Consider the following 19,136-nt stretch of genomic DNA (forward strand, 5'->3'; position numbering starts at 1 on the left):
CGTGGATAGAAAAGTGGCCGGAGCATCAGGCTTAGAGAGTAGTAACCAATGGCTCGATGTCTGGTTGGCAGCTGGTATCAAGTGGAGCGCCCAAAGGGTTGGTCCTGGGGCCAGTTTTGTTTAATATCTTCATCAGTGACCTGGAAGATGGCATAGAGTGCACCCTCAGCAAATTTTCAGATGACACCAAGCTGAGGGGAGTAGTAGATACACTGGAGAGTAGCGCTAGGAGTCAGAGTGACCTAGATAAATTGGAGGATTGGACCAAAAGAAATCTCATGAGGCTCAAGGACAAGTGCAAAGTCCTGCACTTAGGACAGAATAATTCCATGCACCAGTACAGGCTGGGGGCTGGATGGCTGGGCAGCAGCTCTGAAGAAAAGGACCTGGGGGTTACAGTGGACAATAAGCTGAATGAGCCAACAGTGTGTCCTTATTGCCAAGAAGGTTAACGCTATACCTGGGCTGCTTTGGTAGGTGTGTCACCAGCAGGGCAAGGGGAAGTGATTTGTCCCATCTATATTCAGCACTGGTGATCACTGGTGCCATGTCGGGGGTGCACACAGGTGTACATGCACCCCATGAAAAGTGCTGCTGATGCTACCAGTGGTGCCTGCGAGTAGTCACTGCTCGCCACCCCCCCACACACACACACACACACACACTACTGTGGCTGCTTGTGGGAGCTCCCTGCTTGGCCCACCCCTGCTGTGGCCACCTGCAGGAGCTCCACATTTGCTGCCACAATGCCCACACCACTGATGTCACCACCTGTGGGTGGTCACCATGCCCCATCCCTCCCAGCCTCTTGGTGCACACATCGTTAATGCTGGTCAGTTTTGGAGTTTCCACTACAAACAGGATATGGACAAATCGGAGAGTCCAGCAGAAGGCAACAAAAATGGTAAGGGAGCCAAGGCACACGACTTCTGAGGACAGGCTGAGGGAACTAAGTTCATTTAGTCTAGAGAAGAGAAGACTGACAGGGGACATAATAGCAGACTTCAACTGCCTGAAGGGAGGTTCAAAAGAAGATGGAGCTAGACTGTTCTCAGTGGCCTGTAACAAAACCAGGAGCAACAGTCTCAAGTTGCAGCAGTGAAAGGTTCAGTTAGATATTAGGAAGAATTGTCTCAGTAGGAGGGTATTAAAACCCTAAAACAGGTTACCTAGAGAGATTGTGGATTCTCCTTCCTTGAAGATTTTTGAGACTCGGTTAGATAGTGTTGGCTGCGATGATCTAGTTGGAGATGGTCCTGCTTTAAGCAAGGTATTGTAGTTTTTCCTACTCGACCATTTCCCAGAGTTTTGCTGCCACAGTTGCTATACCTTTATACCTTTAATACAACTCCATAGAGTCAGGATTATTGCTGCTAAGGTTGGATCAATAAGAAATCCTACTGAGAGACTTGTCTCTCTTGCTTTTCTCATGAGCTGGTGGGCTCTTGCCATTCAAACTGATGCAGGGTATTCTTCAAACACCTTCCCAGCACTAATCGTTTTAGGAACGTTTCATAGATTTCATAGACATTAGGGCTGGAAGGGACCTCAGAAGATCATCGAGTCCAGCCCCCTGCTCCAGGGGCAGGAAGTCAGCAGGGGTCATAGGATCCCAACAAGATAAACATCCAAATTTCTCTTTAAGGCGTTCAAAGTAGGTGCTTGAATCGCTTCCGGCAGCAGTCTATTTCAGACCTTGGAGGCTTGGACAGTAAAGAAGTTCTTCCTTATGTCCAGCCTGAAACAGTCCTGGAGGAATTTGTGACCATTTGATCTTGTCATCCCTTGGGGCACTCTGGTGAACAGATGTTCCCCCAGATCCTGGTTAGCACCCCTGATAAACTTATCGGCGGCTACCAAATCGTCCCTGAGCCTGCGCTTTTCCAGGCTGAAGAGTCCCATAGCTCTGAGTCTCTCATCATACAGTCTGTTTTCTTGACCTCTGATCATGCGCGTGGCTGTCCTTTGGACTCTCTCACTTCTCCACGTCCTTTTTGAATTGTGGGGCCCAAAACTGGACACAGTACTCCAGCTGTGGCCTCACCAAGGCTGAGTACAAGGGCAGAATGACGTACTGGGATTTGCTTGAGAAGCATCTACGGATGCAAGCCAGCGTTTTGGTCACTTTACTAGCCACAGCATTGCATTGCGTGCTCATGTTCATCTTGTGGTCAGTGATGACCCCCAAATCTCTTTCCTTCGTAGTGCTAGCCAGCGTAGTACTGCTGAGCCTATGCGGATGCTGCAGGTTTTTCTTCCCAAGGTGGAGAACCTTGCATTTTTCAGTGTTAAACACCATCAGGGTCTCGTCCACCCATTTGCTGAGCCTGTCAAGGTCAGCCTGGATCTCCTTCCTGTCCTCAGGTTTGGACACTTTACCCCAAAGTTTGGTGTTGTCAGTGAACTTGGCCAGTCCGCTTCTGACACCAATGTTTACACCATTTAATTAAGATGTTGAATAGTGTTGGCCTCAGGACAGAACTTGAGGGACCCCACTGGTCACATCGCACCACAATGATTGGCTTCCATCAACCACCACCTTCTGGGTCTTCCCATGGAGCCAGTTCCCCAGCCAGCGGATCGTGGTGAAGCTGAGGCCGCAGTTGGCCAGTTTGTCTAAGAGGTGATCATGGGATACCAGATCAAAGGCTTTTTTAAAGTTAAGATATACAACATCAATCTCTTCTCTCTTGTCCAGGTGATAGGTCACCTGGTCGTAAAAGGAAATAAGATTCATCAAACAAGACCTACCTGCAGCAAACGCATGCTGGCTATCTCTCAAGATGTTGACATCGGCCAGTCTGTTAAGAATGGTCTCTTTGACAATCTGTTCTAAGACCTTCCCTGGGATAGAGGTCAGGCTGATGGGCCTGTAGTTTGTTGGATCCATTTTCCTCCTTTTCTTGAAGACAGGCACCACACTGGCCTTCTTCCAATCTTCAGTCACTTCACCAAAGCGCTCAGAGTTCTCGAAGATCCATGCCAGGGGCTGGGCTATGATGCTTGCCAGCTCCTAGAGTACCCTGTAAGCTGTCAGGGCCAGCTGACTTGAAGGTGTCCAGTCTTCACAGCCTCTCTTGTGAAGGTGTCCTTCCTTCACAAGGTCAGCATTGATGGAGGGTAAGGAATCACCCTCACCCGGGTGTTTCTGTCCTGTAATAGGCAGGGGCATCCCTTGGGACTGGTGAAAAACAGATGAAAAGTACCCATTTAGCAAGTTGACTTTTTCCTGGGTGTCAGTTGTCAATTGTCCCATGTGGTTTAGCAGGGCTCCAATGTTGCCTTTGCTTTTCTTCCAGCTCCCCACGTCTAAAAAAGGACTTTTTATTTTCCTTGATACTTGTAGCTAGTTGGAATTCAGTCACAGCCTTGGCTTACCTGGTTTGCTCCCTGCAGATCCAGACCAGTGCAGAATATTCCTCCTTGAGGGTGGATCCAATCGTCCATCCTCTGTAGGTCTTTCTTTTCAGATGCAGGAGGTCCACTAGTTGCCTGCAGAGCCAAGGGGGCTGCTGTGCCCTTTTGCTGCCTTTCCTCTGAGATGGAATAGACTTTGCTTGTGCTTTCACAATCACTCCCATGAGAAGCAACCACTCATTCTGAATTCCCCTCCTCTTTGGGTCGTGGTTCCTTAGGGCCTCACTGACAAGCCTCCTGAGCTTGTCAAAGTCGGCTTTCCTGAAGTCGAGGACTTCTGTATTGCTGTGACTGACTTGCCAGCTTCCTGGCATATGGTGAAGGTGATCAGGTCATGATCACTGTCACCCAGCTTCCCTTCTATTGTTAGGTTGCTGATTAGGTTGTCCCCTGTTGCTAGTACCAGGTCAAGCAGTGCTTTACCTCTCATTGGCCCGTCAGCTTCTTGCATCAGATAGAGCTCATCCACACGCGAGAGAAAGCTTTGCAACCGTTCAGGTTTGACCAAGTGCTCCTCCCATGAGATGTCAGGGTAGTTGAAGTCTCCCATGACAACCATGCACTGGGAGTGTGCAGCTTCTGTCAATTCCCTGGTGAACTCCTGGTCAAGCTCTTGATCCTGGGTAGGAGGTCTGTAATAGACTCTCTCACCATTGTGTTCCCCGTGCCGTGTTCCCCACAGATTTTAACCCAAAGGGTCTCCAGTGGTCCACCCTGTTGGCTTGCAGGGACACATAGCTTTCCTTGACATTAGAGAGAGCTACACCCCCACCCCTTTTGTCCACTCAATCTCTCCTGTACAGCGTATAGCTGTCTATACATGTGGTCCAGTCATGGGTCGAGTCCCACCAGATCTCTGTTATCCCTATGACATTGTAATTATTTGTGTTAAGCAGGAGGACAAGTTCCTCCTGTTTATTTCCCAAGCTCCTGGCATTTGTGTACAGGCAGGCAAGTGTCCCTTTAGGGGCCCTTGCCTTGCCTACAGCTCGTTACAGGGGTGGGCTCCCTTAAGTGCCTTGGCCTGCTGGCTTTGCCAGGGTTGCTCAGTCGGCCAGCAGTGGTGGCACTCCGCGCCATCTCCTGATGGGCTTAGTTTAAAGCCTGGTGGAGCAGGTCAGCCAGTCTGGCTGAGAAGAGCCTCTTCCCCAGGGGAGAGAGGTGGAGGCCATCCCTTCCCAGCAGCTCACTGCCTCTCTCGCCAAAAAGTGGGCTGTGGTCATGGAAGCCACAACCTTCCCGATGACACCAGCGCCACAGTCTTTGATTTACTACCTCAATCCTCCTCTCCCTCCTCAGCCTGTAGCCTGAGACTGGGAGGATCGAAGAAAACACCACCTGTGCACCCAACCCCTTTAGCCCCACTCCCAAATCCCTGTAGCATTTCATGACCTGGCTGGGAGTGCTCCAAGCCATGTCATTTGTGCCTACATGGATAAGGAGCATAGGGTAGTCATCAGTGGGCCAGAGGAGCTCAGAGATCTTCTCCACAATGTCTCTGATACAGGCTCCCAGGAAGCAGCAGACTTCCCAGGCTAAGGAGTCAGGGCAGCAGATTGCCCCCTCAGTCCCCTCTCCATGACAAACACTTTGCATTTTGTTTTGGGGAGAGCGGGGGCGGTAGCTACAGTTGAGCCTGTGTTGTCTACTGGAGCTGGCAGCTCTGCTGGGGTGCAAGAGATTCATTCTTGTTGCAAAGCTCCAGGGGGTGAGGACCTTGGTGCAGCGGGCCTTGGGGCCCTTGACCACCTTGGTCCAAGCCCTTGGCTAGACAGAATGGGAGGGTCTCAAGTCCTCCGCTGTCCTGGAACGTGACCTTGCTCTATCCTCCACCTCCAGAGGGTGAAGGGCCTGGTAGTAGGAGTCTATCTCCCGCTCACCATCCCTGATGGCATGCAGTCTCTGGACTGTGGCCTGGAGCTCCTCCAGCTGGCATGCAAGAGACCCCAAAAGGGAGCAGACCTCACAAGGGGAGGTGGCCATGCTTCCAGATCCCAGAGCCTGAAAAAGCGTCAGGCAGCCCCTGCAGCCGAGAGCCAGGGGCTCCATCTGCATGGAGTCTGGAACCGTGGGCTCCATCTGGGTGGAGACCTCTGAGGAGCCAGAAGGGGGTGCTGCAGACCCCGAGGGGAACTTCAGTGTGCAATGCATGCCCATCTGTAATTTACTAGTGGTAGTCTGGCTAACTGTGGCTACCTACCCTGGGATGCACTGGCAGGGCGTGGGCCCTCCTGCTCACCTCCTGTGCAAACTCCACGCAAACTCACACACCGGGCAGACAAGCATGCCTGTTTGCATGGCCTGTTTGCAAGGCTCTTGTCTTATGGCTCCCTGGGAGCTGGGCTGAGTAGGAGCCGGGGGGGGGGTGTCCTCCTCCCCAGCTCCAACTCAAGTGCACTGCAGCTGACTAGGTAGGGATCCCTCCCTCCCTGCTGCGGACCCCACCTACCTCTGGCTGCGCTGGAGGTCTGGGCTGGGGTCCTGCTGGGGGATCCTGGGTGTTCCTGGGCTCAATGGGGGCGCAACAGAGTTCTGCCTGTGCATCTCTCACCAGAGCCAGGGACAAACTGTGGCTAAGCCATTGGCAGGCCCCTTTTTAAATTGTGCACATGCACAGATGGGCTCACTGATGGTGCTGCGCTGCTCTAGGGGCTGGGGGGTCCCTGCCCCATGGAAGAAGGGGACAGGTGAGTGCCCCCTCTTCCCCTGTCTCACGCAGTGGGTGGGACCAGTCATGCAGCTCCCTGGGGGCTGGGCCAAATAGGAGCCGGGGGGGGCACATGTTCCTCCTCAGCTCTGACTCAGCTGCCCCACACCTGACTGGATAGGGGCCCCTCCCTCTCTGGCTGCACAAAAGGTCTCGGTTGGGGTCCTGCTGGGGAGTCCTAGGCTCAACGGGGGTGCAATAGGCTTCCACCTGTGCATCTCTCACTGGAGCCGGGGATAAAACTGTTGTTCAACTTTGCCTTTGTTCCTCATCCTCAGTGTCCTCCACTTAAAATCATTCTCAAGCCTTTGGGTTTTTAAACCTACCATGAGAATGAAGTTTGGAGCAAGAGGAGGAGATGCAGCAATTCCAACAGATGGGGAGGGCAGCAAAATGTGTAGGTTACCTGCTTTTGAAGGGAACACACTCGATTCCTGAAAGGTGAAGAGGTGAAATAAAAAAGGAAACAAGTGTTTTTAAAGCCAGGTGGAAGAAGAGATGCATACTTTTGAAGTGAGACAGGAGCCCAAGTTGCATCCTTTTTTTTCCAGGTACCTTATAACAATAATTTAAAAATCTGTTTTAACAAAGCACTTCAAATTAGACCACAGAGTAGTCGGGGAACATTATTCCCCAGTAATTTGTTTGCCATAGTTAATTTTTTCCCCTCGTTCTATGCTAAAACATAACATACAAAAGCAAAGAAGCCAAAGAACTCATCAAGGCTGGTCTGTACCCAATCTTGTTCCAGAGCAGAACAACAGATAAGAAAACAAATTCCAAGCAACAGGTTTGAGTGGGAAATGGAAGAATGAGAGATGAAGAAGACTAGCAGTCACACAGGTACCTTGTCAGGCATCTTTTCCCATGTAGCCCAACAACAATCTACAGACAGTGAATGTTGTAAGGAGTGAACCAATGAGTTGGGTGTTCCACACGCCCTCTAACTAGCAGTGATGTCAGATGGAGGTCTGAGGGGCTAATGAGGTTATGCACTCTCATACTTCAAAGGCAAGTTTAGGTGCTTTTGGACAAGAGGTTAGCTTTCTTCTAAGCCCTTTGTACTAGAAGTAGCTACTTTGCCTGCTAATGATGCACCTTTTAATTCTAGACACTGTGGCTAGTATTTTCTATGTCCTTTGAACCAAAGTTAACTTTTCTAAAAGTATTAACACTTCAGAACTCACCTGAGCCCAGGCCAAGATGCTCCCTCTGGGCAGCAGAGATTGGATCACTGTGTAGATTAAATAACTGGTTTGGTACCATGAATGCCAGGTTTGTCATTAAATTCACCATGGTATCTAGTGGCTACTTTGTCTTGGGGGAAAGCAAAATAAAAATGTTGAGGAGAAATCATCAACAAGTCCCTCCATTGGTTCCTATTTGAGATGCAATAAAAAATTCTGTTTTAAAAGAAATGACTCTAAACAGGCAGGGCTTCCCTGAGAATAGTAAAGTAACAATTCCTAGGCTTGAGACAACCGCTTGTTCCTAACTGCCACCCCCTTGTCCAAAGACCATAATGGGTCCTGATCACAATGTCAAAGCAATACTATAATCCAATAAAACAGCTCTTGCAGGCAGGAACTCTTTAAAGGGAAAAAGACACATTTTTCTATGGAAAACCCAGATCCCTGCTCATGACAAACTAGCTCTGACCCCCTCTTTCTGTTGGGCTGGTTTCAGCATCCCAGCAGTACTTTCTCTGAACTTCTGCTTTTTTCCCATTATGCAAATGAGAATGCTGCAGTAGCATTTTTCCAATTACCCAGTGCCAGCACATCAAAACAGCCAATCAGCTGTTAATTCCCAATATTTGGGGTAACGACCTCCCCCACCACCCATCCTCTAATGGGAGTCAGATTACTTGCCAGCAATCGCTTACTCTTGTTCTGTAGTGATGTTCTTGCCGTGGGAGACAGGCTATCATTGCCCCACCCCTACACAACTGAAGGCCCCTGTAGAAAGACAGGCAGGTGGCACCTCCCCCTACCCTTACTCTTTGGAGAGGGGTTTATTGATAGTTTCAAGGTCAAATGGGTTGTGTGCACCCTTGGAAAACAATTATAGGTCCACTACTGCTTAAGGCTCTGACAAATTAAATATTTGAGTATAAGGCTGGGAACCAGTTTCTCTTCCTTTGATAGGACTTAGCCTATCAAATAGTCAATGTTGAGGCAAAGACCTAGAGATAATGAATTGAATGGAGGAGAGAGATGGAGCCATGCTAAGGGAAGAGGTACAAGCTTCTGAAATGCCACTAGAAAAGTCTCTCTGATCTGAGACCAAAGAGGAGCTGCTGTGACACCTTCCTGGAAAAAATGGTGGCTATGTGTATGCAACCTCACCTCCATGGCTTCAGTGCCAGTTAGCAGACAGGAGTGGGACTGTGAGAATTAGTCCTGGCATGGCAATCTAGCACCAAAACGGGGCCAATAAATCTCTATGCATCCTGCCTCAAGGACCTTTCTTTCACTTGGGAATCCATTGAATCTGAGATGGGAAAGAAGAAGTCAAAACCTGTGGTGCTGAGGGGCTAATCATGTCAGGGATTAGGCATAAAGAATATTTATCTCAAGTCCCTGTAAAACAACTGCCAGAGACAAACCTGGGAAGGACAAGAATTCTCCAGGCTTTTTCAAGTAGTTCAATAACTTTTTACTGGGGCTTCTGGCAACACACAGCTTTCTCTACAGCCTCTAGAATAATACCTCTGGCAAAGCAGGGCAACTTGAACTTCTCTGGTTCACTGGTTGCAATGCTCAATGCAAGATGTGACAGAAGAGGCTAAGTGGGCCGAGTTCTAGCTTGCAGTTATGGGGGTGGGTACTGGAGCAGGGGAGGACAGTGTGAGCACACTTTGCTATACATAGTTCCTGTAGATAGCTTCAGAAGCAGGATACCTATATGCCCTTTTCATCCCAGAGGTGCTGGCAATCTGGGTCTGGTAATAGGGCCTTGAAACTGCTCCCTTGGCTCCCCATTGAAGAAAACATCCTCCTTCCTGGGAGGTGACTGAAAAGGAGCTCTGAGGCAGGGGGCTATGGAGGAAGACAGGGATTGAGAAGAGCTAAGTCTCAAAGCCACAAGCTTGCCCCTTGTGAAACCACACCAGGGCTGGCTTCAGATTGGCCTCTCAGGAGAGGGAGACCTTCTTCCTAGGGAGTCTCGGGGCAGTGTTGGTCTCGTGACACAGACACACGTGGGAAAGGGAGGAATTCCTTCGGCTCTTCTCAGTAGTTGAGGAATGACTTCCACCTGGGGTTTCTGGAGACACAGCAGCTTTGTCTAGTTCAGACTGTCACCTGAGGCAAAGTGCAAAAAGCATTCAGTGCAAAGATATCATAATAATAATGTGAATTTTTGCCCAGCAACCTAACTTCCCATAAGGCCATGTTCCAAACTTCTGGGCAGTTTCTCTGTATTGTGTCCACACAGGCTTGTGCAGTGCACATTTAAAGTAACTTTCCTAGGCTTACCTGAGCTGATATGCTGTAGCAGTCTATCCCTGCATGACTAACAGACAACTTTAGCCTAATATAGGGACAGGAACAGGACAAATCCATGCATCTGAAACACTGTGCTGAGACTTGAAGTAAGGACCTTGATCCAAATGAGGAAGCAAAAGCAGGAAGGAGACTGCTGAACTCAGAGTGCCCTTGAGAGAGGTGAAAAGTTTAAATCTTTGTTCAAAGTGCAGCATCTGGTTGCAAAAGGTAGACCTTCCCCAAGAAGGGAGATAGAAGATTGTCTGAGTTAGGACTTCCCTGTCCCCAGAATGATCTCTCTCGAGATATTAAACTTACAGAGGGGGCATGGGGGAAGGAATGCAGCCTATGGGAGTGGCTGACCAAAAACCTGTGCACTATTCAGTCCTGGACAGGGGCTTGCATCTACTGCTGACAGATAGAAAAAGGTTTTACAGAACACTTTGGCAAAGTCTAGAGGATGGCAGACTGCAAAGAGTTGCCCCCCCCATGTTAGAATGAAAGGGAGAATAGTACAAAACTTGCAGAAAGATTAGAAAGATGTACAGTTTCTCTACCCCTATAGCAAAAAAAAAAAAGCTAGGCAAGAGTTGGGAAAGACACCTGTTCTGCAGTGAGGGAGAGCTAAAATAGCTTAAGGGATAATACTGGCTTCCTTATTCAACTTAGATCCCTTATTTGCTGTTGAAGAACTATTTTACTGTTCATTTTACAGCCGAAATGCTTTCATGTAGAGCCAGCATCAGAGGGAATACATGTAGGCAGAATTAGGTCATACATGATATGTATGTGGAAGTTGAGGAATTATTTCAGAGCTCAAGGGACTCTGGCTTCTCTGCAGCATAGCCTGCCTGACAGCTTCTTACCTAACCAGACACCCCCCCCTGCAATCTGTGAGCTGTGCGATACGTGCCAGCACAGCCTTCCCATGGTAAATTGCGGCCTGCTCTATGTGCATTTGGAGGCAGCTGCTTCTCTAGCTTGTGTTTCTATGGCCTGAATGCAATCTGTGTCCTGAGCACAATCATGGCTTACAGCTCACCCGCATTCATGAGTCCCGCTTCATCTTTACATTCCTTAACATACTTCTGGGGGAGCAGAACATTTCCTATGAACTGAACATATTTTTGGTCCACTACAAAGCAAAGACAGGTTAGGTATGGAGATACAATCTGTAGCGTAAAGAAGTTAGTCTGGAACTTTCTCCAGGTTTACAGGACAAACTTGTACTGGGTTAGTCTTCTGGCTGATCATGATGGTCCATGATACATAAGAAGCAAAAGTTTATTGGTGATATCTTTTATTAGATCAACTATGTAGTTGGGAAAGATGTTAAACAGGCTTGTCCTTCTTCACAGCCCAGTCCTCTACAATTGCAAGGAGCCATGGCTGTATACACACATTCAGAATGATCTAGGAGAATTCTGCTGGGTTTTTCCTGGTAGACAAACTTCCCTAGAGATGCTTGACAGCCATTTGAATGCTGAGCCCCCGAAGAGCAAAGAGCTCGTAAATGAAACTTTCTTGAGACGGATTTAACCTTGGTTATTCCTGGGTTATTTCTCTCCTGAATTAGCCATTTTTGCTCTGGGAGAAAAATCCTGAGCATCTGCATACTCCTGGCTGTTTCTGGGAGACCAGTCACCCTTCCCGGAGAAACTGAATGTCTGTATGCGGCCTGTGTCCTAGAATCCCAGGCACAAACTTTTCAAGCTGCATTTTAGAATAAGGTAAACTGCTCTTGCTCTTGTTGGCAGGCTGTTCCAGAGCCTCATTCCTCTGATTGGAAACTTCCTAAATGCCACTCTAAGTTTATTGATGCCATTTTTTTCACATTTGTGTATGTACCAGTATTATCCTTCATCTTCAAAAGTTTTACCTCATCTGCACACATGGATAGATATTTATAGGTTTCCATCACAGGTTACAGCAGATACTTGAAGATTTCACTGGGGAAATACTAGAGCCAGTACTACTTGGAAGAAGATAGCAAAGACACCTTTTCTTTAACATGGAAAAATCTGGTCTATAATATAAATAGAGTCAAGGTTTCTGATTGCTGGGAAATGTTGGCTGCAGACAGACACCAATGACAAGCAAGACTTGAAGAGGATGTCAACATATTTCAGCAGTGATGCATTGCTGATATGCAGAAGAAATATGTTGGTCTTAAGGAGCAACAGCAGCTGATGGTAAAGGCTACACATTGCCACAGCCAGGGGCAGATCCACCAGAGGTGAGGTTGCATCCCCCCTTCAATTCCTCCTCCACTCCTGCTGTCTGTGGGAGCCAAGGGCCTGATTCTGCCAGAGCCTGGATGCCTGGTCTCTCTTCCCAAGGTGGGCAGGCACTGCAGATTGCCTGTCCAGTTACTTGACAGCCCAATCCAAGCTGGACTGTCCTAGGTGATCTGGTCACTCACTTGGTTCTAGATCCTTCAGGTTCCAGGGTCTTTTACACACAGGCAAGGCAAATCTACCAGGGATGGTCCAGAATGCCCAGTAATTGATGTGATTTCTCTTGATCCCCCTTTCATGGGCTGTCAAGAGCCTGTTTTCATGTAATGAAATCTTGCAATGTTTTGAAAACACTGGGAAAAGGGAACCCTTCAGATTAAGGAACAGCAAACACACCAGCTACAGAGGAGTATGCTAGAGAAGATCTGCTTGGAAAGAGAGGTACAAAGTGAGAGGCAGCAGATTTAGAAGATCCAGAGACATGGCTGGAGGATGTCGCAATCCCAGAGCCACTGCCACTTCCAGCTCTTCCTCTGCTTCCACATGAGGTGTCTTGGACCATGGGATGTTGTTCCAAGAAGGATTTCTAGGAAGAGATGGGATCCACCTAACAAAGAGAGGGAACAGCATCTTTGTAAGACTGGCCCGCTAACCTAGTGAGGAGGGCTTTAAATTAAGTTTGCTGAGGGATGGAGATGAAAGCCCTGAGGTAAGTGGGGGACCTGGAGGAAGCAGATGCAGGAATGGACAACAGAGGAGGCCTCAATCTTCCTGAGAAAGTAGGGCAATCAGCTAGTCACCTTAGGTGTCTGTACACAAATGCATGGAGCCTGGGAAACGAGCAGGAGGAATTGGAAGTCTTCGTACAGTCAAGGAACTACGATGTGATTGGAGTAACAGACTTGGTGGGAGCTCATGTGACTGGAGCACTGTCATGGATGGGTACAAACTATTCAGGGAGGACAGAGGAGTTGCGCTGTATGTAAAAAAAGCTGTATAATTGCTCTGAGCTCCAGTATGACACTGGAGATGGGTCTGTTGAAAGTCTCTGGGTTAAGTTTAGAGGGAAGAACAACGAGGATGATGTTGTGGTGGGTGTCTGCTATAGACCACCAGACCAGGAGGATGAAGATGAGGCTTTCTTCAGACTGCTAGTGAAAGTTTCCAAATCACAGGCCCTGAGGGGGTGGGGGGGGACTTTAATCACCCGAATGTCTGCTGTGAGGGCAATATAGCAGCGCACAGACGATCCAGGAAGCTTTTGGAGAGTGTTGGGTGCAAGTGCTACAGCAACTTCCTGGTGCAAGTGCTACAGCAGTTACCTAGGGGCCATGCTCTTCTTGACCTGCTGCTCACAAACAGGGAAGAATTGGTCAGGGGTGTAAAAATGGATGGCAAGTTGGGTAGCAGTGACCACGAGATGATCGAGTTCAGGACAAAAGGAAGGAAGGAGAGCAGCAAAGTAAGGATCCTGGACTTCAGAAAATCAGTATTTGACTCCCTCAGGTCCTGGCAGGCCAATCTAAGGGGGAAAGGATTCCAGGAGTGCTAACTGTACTTTAGTGAGACCTGGGGGGTGTAGTAGATACACTGGGGGGTAGGGCTAGGATTTAGAGTGACCTAGACAAATTGGAGGATTGGACCAAAAGAAATGATTTGAGATTCAAAAAGGACAAGTGCAGAGTCCTGCACTTAGGACAGAACAATCCCATGCACTGGTACAGGCTGGGGGCTGACTGGCTGGGCAGCAGCCCTGGGAGCTGGGGGACATGACTTATAAGAAGCAGCTGAGGGAACTGTGTTTATTTAGTTTGGAGAAGAAAAGATGGAGAGGGGACTTAATAGCAGCTTTCAAGTACCTGAAGGGGGGTGTTGAAGAAGATGGAGCTAGCCTGTTCTCAGTGGTAGCAGATGACAGAACAAGGAGCAACGGCCTCAAGTTGCAGCAGGGGAGGTTTCCCAATATCCCATTGGATATTGGGAAAAACTCTCACTAGGAGGGTGATGAAGCACGGGAACAGGTTACCCAGAGAGGTGGTGGGATCTTCATCCTTTGAGGGTTTTAAAACCCAGCTGGACAAAGCCTTGGCCGGAATGATCAAGTTAGGGTGGTCCTGCTTTGAGCAGGGGGTTGGGCTAAATGACCTCAAGAGGTCCCATCCAACCCTAATTTTCTGATTCTATAATTTGAGTAGTCAGCTGGAGAAGACATGGAGGGGTCCACTGAGGTGCTTCAGCCTCTTCATTACTCAAGGAAAGAAGACAGCAGGTACTGGTTTAGCAGTTGGTACAGAGGGACATTTGTCAAGCAGATATGAACTCTTTGACAGGTTCATTTGAGAACCAGACTGAATTGTGAGTATGAACATGGGTGACCCATGTCTCAGCCTGCTTCAAAAGCAACAGTTCTTCCTAAACTAAGCTGTCCATACAGTCAAGGCTGATGATGAGGGTCTCTTAGGCTATAAACAGACATCATCCTTGGAGTGGGATCAGCTGTGCCAGGATGATGCCATCCCAGCACAGCCTATTCATGTCATTGGCACCTATAGGCATTGTCAGGTCCCTTGTTCTGCAGGGTCAAGCTCCATCACCCTGGGGCTCCAGGGACAGCTGCTAGTGCTGCACCCCTGATTAGGACACGTGTCTGCAAGCATGCCCCAAGAATACTCCTGAAGGGGGATTCCCATGACATGCAATAAGCAAACAGATGTCTTCCCATTTAAGGTATCACAAACTGTGACAACTTTGGTCACAGCAACATTTTGGGGCACTTGAAACATGACTGTGGGCAAGGGTATCTGTTTACTCGGAGTTTGTGTTCCCATAAACATTTTTATGTAGGAACAGAATAATGGTGCATCCAGGCACTCCAGTGGACCATGTCTTTCCTTTCTTGCCCAAATGGGCTTCACAAAATGCTCAAGCAAGCAGTTTTAGAGGTGCATCCTGAGTTTTGGCAAATGAGTTGCTGATAGAACAGTTTTCTGGGATATGTACCTTGCTTAGACAAAAAATGGTACTGAGGGTTACCCACCAGAGATAATCAGTGTAGCCTGTTCTGCCCTTAACACCATTGGCATAGGTTTGTGTGTGATGTGAGGACAACCAAGATGCATAAAAAGCTTCAACAGACACTGCTGACCAAAAGAACCTCATCTCACACAGAGGCCTGTACAAACCCGAAGTAGGATTCATATGAACAATTACTGTAAGATTCTGCCATGCTGTCAAGATGTCATTTTGCATTCAGTTTTAATTTTCTGACATTATAAAATGTGTTCCCAAATTGAGTAATCTAACCTTTCTGTTCACATTTAAGAGGCATGGCAAATTTAAGGTCTGTTTTCACAAGAGAACAAAAACAAGTTTCACTAGAAAACACTAAACGGGTCTAGTGAAGACAAGACCTTATACAGGTATTAAACTGCTTGAGCTGGGTAATTCAAATGAACACCTAAAAGTAAAGGCACTTTGGCTTTGCATGGACTGGATTCCCTTGATTCACCATGTGAGTTCTTTCATTAAAAGATGCTAATATTCTCCTCCTCTTGTTTTGTTATTTCTCTACTATAAAACTCTCCTTGCCACTCTTCAAGTTAGCAATATTGTGACAATACTGCCAGAGAGGCATTACACTTAAAATGTATAAATTATGTAAACTGTCTCATATCTGATTTTGCCCTAGTTGTTATTTTCTCCCACTAAATCTTTCTTCATTCATCAGACTGATTTTCAGCACCTCAGTCAAAACTACACCAGGTTTACTCTGTGAAAGGAAATAAATGAAGTTAAAGATAGGGAAAGCTGAAAATTCAGTAAAGCTCCTCCACAGAAGATTATCTACCCTTTGTTGGGTAACCGCCACTTGCAGATCCTGCAATTGATTCTGGTAAGTATATATCCAGTGGTGGTTCCCTTTGTCTCCAGCCCCCTTCCATAGAGCTCTGCTTCTGATTCCTAGATTGTTCACATGTAATTCCAACATGAAATTTTCAACATTACATTTTGCTTCTGAATATTAACTGCTATGCTGTTGTAAAAATGCCCCAAGATCATTCTTGTACAGATCATCAGTCTGCAAACATGGGGTAATAATTACTCCACTCCTGCTCCATTTCTTACAGGAAGCTATTTATTATCAGGGAGGTGTCCAGGTTTCACAATGTCAGTTTCTGATTTTTTTAGAGATGATTTACCTGGGTGTGTCTGTGGTAGGCCCCACTGAAAAAAAAAAAATCAGGATTTTTTTATATGCATTCAGGTATTTACTCAGAATTTAAATCCTGAGAGGCACCCATATTATTTATTGGATGAACATTTCATTTGAGCATGCTGATTTCTGTGAACTTTTTTTGTGTAAGGAAGTTGGTATATGCTGGTGTCTGTGAGGGCTCCCAGGTGTAACAGGGAGTGCAGGCATGAAGCTCTTCTGTGATATATTCTGAAGCAAGAATTCCACAGTGTGGAGATGACAACCACTTTTGAGTTCCTCCTGGCATTTGTCTTCTCAGGACATTAGCGAGGTCCACAAAGAGACAAATCTCCCTTTGTCTTGTGGTATACCACAAGCATTTTGACAGAATACTTCTGACAGTCATGCTTGAGAAGCAGGGAAGGCCAGTAGGTATACCTTTCATTCCTGACATAAAACTACTCTGACCTTTGTGGGTCATATTCCAGGGGAGGGGGAATCTTCTCCTTAGCTCTGATAGTGTCTTTGGTAATGAAAGTGCCGTAAGATACCATAAGTTAACTATCACCTACCATAGCCTAACAGCATGCACGTAAGAAATGACTGTAGGGTAGCTGACACTGTAAATCCCTGCCCTCCTTTGCACCATGGTAATTTGTTCATGAGCCCAGGTTCTGTAACTCCACACTCAAGTGGAGTTTTCCCTTGTCCTTAGAAGATCTGAATGATGTACACTGGTGACTGCACTTATTTTCCTCCCCCACAATCAAAAAAGAAAAGAGAAAAGAAAAAGATGAGAAGGAAAAGGTAGATTAAGGTGAGGATCTAATTATTTAAGATATAAGATATTTGAATTTCCTTTCCTGCCTTACTTGTTGGGAGAGGGAAAAGTCCCTTGCATCTTTGAGGCTTCTGACCTGGCTATCTGCTGCCAGTTCTTATATGTCACCGTCATATTGTCCACACAGGAATGATTCATGCTGGGTAGAGAGATAGCCTTATAAGCATGCTTCTGGCAGCTGAGCTATGATATGACCTGCTGTTAGCCAAGGAGACAGAAAGAAAAGGGCAAGATTCTAGTCCTCTCCTAAGCCAGTCAAACTATTTGAAAATGGAAATGAGGGAACTTAAGTCTTTTTTTATTCTTTAAGAGTGGATTAAGATGCCTTTTGTTTTCACTTATGTCTCTGAACCCAATGATAGGAGATGGAATAGAAAATGTAGAACTGGGAGGACCTCCTGGGTCAAGTCCCATATCTTGTGCCTTTAATTTTAGTGCAATACAATACTAGATTTGAAGGGCAGAGCTGCTGCAACTTAAAATACCCATTTTGGAAATTTCCCCTATAAAATACTCTTAACTTAGGAAAATTTGTGAAAACATGGTCCTCTCAAATTTGATTCAAGAGAGAATAAAATAATAAGCTTAAAATAAACGTTAATGCTTGTTCAGGGGGAAGGAAACATCATAGTGCTTATGTGCCCCAAGGGAAAACTACATCAGGAACATTCATATTCCATGTATAATATTCACAATATTATATTTTGGGGTATTATTGTTTATGGAACTGTTATATCATTTACTATATTATTCTGTTTTTATTTTAAGCTCCCCTCAACCTTTTTGGGGAGGATATTATAAGTCAAATACATAAATATTCCCTCAATTTTACAGTATACAAGTTAGGAACAAAACTGCAATCTCTTGGTCATCAAGTAAAACTAAGCAATCTTAGTTAACTCAAAAAATGATTAGCAAGAATAATTTGACATTTAAACTGAGCAAAGATGTAGAAGTTCAACTGTCTTTTTTCTGAAATCTCTTAACTTTTCAGACCAATTATTCTGAATTACACATATTTACAAAAATATGTATAGCTTTAATTTCAAACCCTAGTTAAAGGAATATTATTAGTAACTCGTGCATATCAATATAGATATTTTGTAATAAAAAAAATCAAAAACCATATTATTACATAAATGTTTTGCATTTTTAAACAAAAGTCAGAAAAAGAGTTGATTTAATCAGAAAATGAAACTAACAGGTAAAAGGAATCAGTACATGACAGTAAATCAGATTTTGACCATCTTTTCAGTTTTGAAAATCTAACATCTGAGGATAAGGAGAGATTAAAATCATAAAGTAAAATGGTTAAGTCTCCCCTGAACATGACATGCTGTTAAAATTACTTTAATTCTAAAAGATTTCCCATTACTTCAAAACTACAGAGCTGTACACAGGAATTTGTGCAACACCTCCCCTCAGTTTTAACTACTTTTGAAGCACTGCTACGAAAAAAGACTAAAAAGTGATAGTATGTTGAACAATTCAACAACACTTCATCAATTAGGAGAGGAAGCCTTCCCCAACTAGTACATCAATAACCTTGAAGCTACTGTGCAATAGCTTCTTATATAGTGCTTTCCATCAATAGGTCTTTTGTATAAAAGAGGAATGGAGTAACAGACGCATAGAAATGAAGTGACTTGCTCAAGGTCATCCAGCTGGTCAAAAAACCCAAGAATCCTGAGTCCCGGTCCAACACCTGATCCTCTATGCAGAAAAAAAAAGGGAACTGAGTGGGTGAAAAAAAGGAACTTTGGAAGGAGGTTAAGCAGTATAATTTCAGACAAAAGTAAACCCTTTGACCAAGTACATGCTTGTACCCCAGCCTGTTTACTCAAAAGTGACATTCTTATGCACACCCAGGAATATGAACAAAACCATGGTAAGGAGATTTTGGGAGAGAAAAAAAAGCACCACTATGTGACACCTAGAAGCGTTTATTTTATGCAACAAACTTAAATATGATCGTGTGTACGTAAAAGTGTACACTGTATCTATGCTGAACAATGCCAGGGAACATAATATTGATGCAACAGTCTTCTAAAATAAACATTAAAAATGAGCCTGGACAGGAAGACAAAATGCAAAACAGACTTACTTCCAATCAGCACAATGCTTAAAATTGAGAGCAATCCTAAACATTTCCAACTTTCCTTACAAAGCTGCCAAAGTCCAACTGTTTTTAAAAATTGACTTTTTTACATCAATAATAAAAATCTGGTGACAAACATTATAAAATCAAATG

Source organism: Crocodylus porosus, unplaced genomic scaffold (assembly GCF_001723895.1).
Source record: "Crocodylus porosus isolate Cpor-Errol unplaced genomic scaffold, CroPor_comp1, whole genome shotgun sequence".
Lineage (NCBI taxonomy): Eukaryota > Metazoa > Chordata > Crocodylia > Crocodylidae > Crocodylus > Crocodylus porosus.